The 2,337-nt window shown below is 32.1% G+C and overlaps 1 long non-coding RNA gene across 1 annotated transcript in view; it reads right to left on the reverse strand.

The window, feature by feature from the left end:
• Window positions 1-2,337, reverse strand: part of LOC126909582 (uncharacterized) — a 6,160-nt gene continuing 3,823 nt past the window's right edge. Inside the window, exon 3 of the long non-coding RNA XR_007705063.1 lies at window positions 1-90. This is a non-coding gene — a long non-coding RNA (uncharacterized LOC126909582). The remainder of the gene's footprint in view (window positions 91-2,337) is intronic.

The following is a 2,337-nucleotide window of genomic DNA, read 5'->3' on the forward strand; positions in this document are numbered from 1 at the left end:
CTACAATAATGCAATCTTTATCGATCGATAACTCATTCCGTCGACGAAAATACGGTAAAATAACTTGGTCTTCTATTTTTGCTGGCCAACCTGAAACAATATAATTTCATACTTATTTTAATACCACATCTTTTTTTAAGCTTCGATGCGAAGATCAGAAGGTATTGGTTTTACTATGATGTGTTTTTTTTTGTCTGTTACCATTTTTTCTCAGCTCTCACCGAACCGATTTCTTTCAATGATCCGTCAAAAGATCACAAATCGTATCTAGTCGAAGACATTACCCTCAAATATTGAAAAAATTTCCCTCGTTTCCCGTCAATGGGGGAAACCTCCAAAAAAATTACAAATTTAAGAATCGCTAATTTTCGAAATTTTTTTAATTTTTTAGCTTTGATGCGAAGCTAAGAAGGTATTAATTTTACTATGATGTGTTTTTTTTTGTGTCTGTGAATGCTCAATCTCAGCTCTCGCTGGACCGATTTTGATGAACAATATGTCAAAAGATCACAAATCGTATCTAGTCGAAGACATTACCCTCAAAAATTGAAAAAAATTCCCTCGTTCCCCNATATGTCAAAAGATCACAAATCGTATCTAGTCAAAGACATTTCCCTTCAAATTTGAAAAAATTCCCTCATTTTCCGTAAACGGCGGAAATCCCCCCAAAAATTATAAATCTAAAAATCGCTTATTTTCGACATTTCTTCAATTTTTTTTACTTAAAATTGCCATAACTTATTTAAATATTACCAAATCATTATAGCTTTTTTTTAGATACATTAAATATTAACCTATCATTTTATAAATTTTTGTGAACATTTGACCCTTTAACAGCCCACAGAAGGATTTCAAAATGGTAACTTTTCTACAAAAAATTAACTTTTTCAACTTAACTATTGAAAATGTTCCGGAAAGACTGACACTTTTATATACAGTAACGAGAAAAAGTGAATACTAATAAGAAAATTTTGAGAAATATGTCAATAAGGTTGATTAAATTAATCAAAGAAATAAATGTATTTTTATAACAAAATTAAAGTTTATTAGCTGAAAAAATACAAAGTAGCGTGTTTCTAGAAAATGAATTTTTACAAGTACTCACTTTTGCACCGGTAATTATTATAAATATATTCTTGCGTTAATAATAAGTTCACAAACCTTTAGCTTTTATCACTGCTTCCATTCTTCGTGGCATTCTGTTGACCAATGACTCGCAGTCGTCCACATCAATTTTTGTCCATTCTTCTCTAATTCTTTCCCACAAATTGTCGAGTGAAGTCGGTGGACCGTGGTACTCACTACATAATTTTTTTGTTAAATATGCCCAAAAATTTTCTATTGGGTTCAGGTCGGGACTTTGAGCTGGCCAGTCTATAATTTTAAATTTTTGATTGGCAAGTCATTGTTTAACGTATTTCGCTGTCTGCTTGGGGTCATTATCCTGTTGGAAAATGACTTCATTGTTTGGTATTGGCATTTTTGCGACCACACCTAGCAAATTTCTTGATAGAATGTTTTTATACATATATTGATCCATAGTAGAAACAATTTTATTAATGGGTTTGGGTCCATATGCAGTAAAACCTAGCCTTCATATTTTTTTTGGAAATTGTGGGTTTTCTCTTTTTTTCGGCACACACAAAATTTTGTTCCTTGAGAATTCTCGAAGCTGTCCATCTGCTTACTTTTTTCCCCGTGTATTGTTGTAATAGATTGGCCGCCATTGAAGATGAAGATGCTTCTCTCGTTTGTAAAAAGTGAGCAAGTCTTCGTCTATCTTGTGGGGTAGTACACTTAGGTCTTCCTTTTAGTCGAGGTAAAGCGTTAGGACAACCTTTATTTTTTATTTTTTGCATTGTCATTTGGCTGACGCCACACTGTCGAGCCACTTCTCTGGTTGGTTGACCCGATTTTAGCATCGAAACAATTTGTGCCGTTTTTTGAGGAGTAATTTTCATGTTGGTTCCTTTCACTACGAAAGACTGATTAAAATAGAAATAAAATATTCTTTTTGTAATAGAAAGAAATGTAAACAAATCAAGAGTGAAAAAACTCTTTTCTCTAGACGTCCTAAAAACAGCAAGTCAAAGGCGCGCACTACGATTTGGGTTTTTACGTTGTATTAATAATGGGTGCAAAAGTGAGTATTTTTAAATAAACAAACTCTCAGGCCTTTTATCTTTTTCGTGACTAATTTTTGTGCATAAACTTTTGTTTTAAACCCTAGAATATGGATTCAAAAATTTATTAAATTAAATTTATATTTTTAGTTTTGAAAATGCTAATTTTCCAAAAATTTTGCTAGTTGTGTTCACTTTTGCTCGTCACTGTATA

Source organism: Daktulosphaira vitifoliae, unplaced genomic scaffold, assembly GCF_025091365.1.
Source record: "Daktulosphaira vitifoliae isolate Bord-2020 unplaced genomic scaffold, ASM2509136v1 Scaffold_614, whole genome shotgun sequence".
In the NCBI taxonomy this organism is placed as follows: Eukaryota; Metazoa; Arthropoda; class Insecta; order Hemiptera; family Phylloxeridae; genus Daktulosphaira; species Daktulosphaira vitifoliae.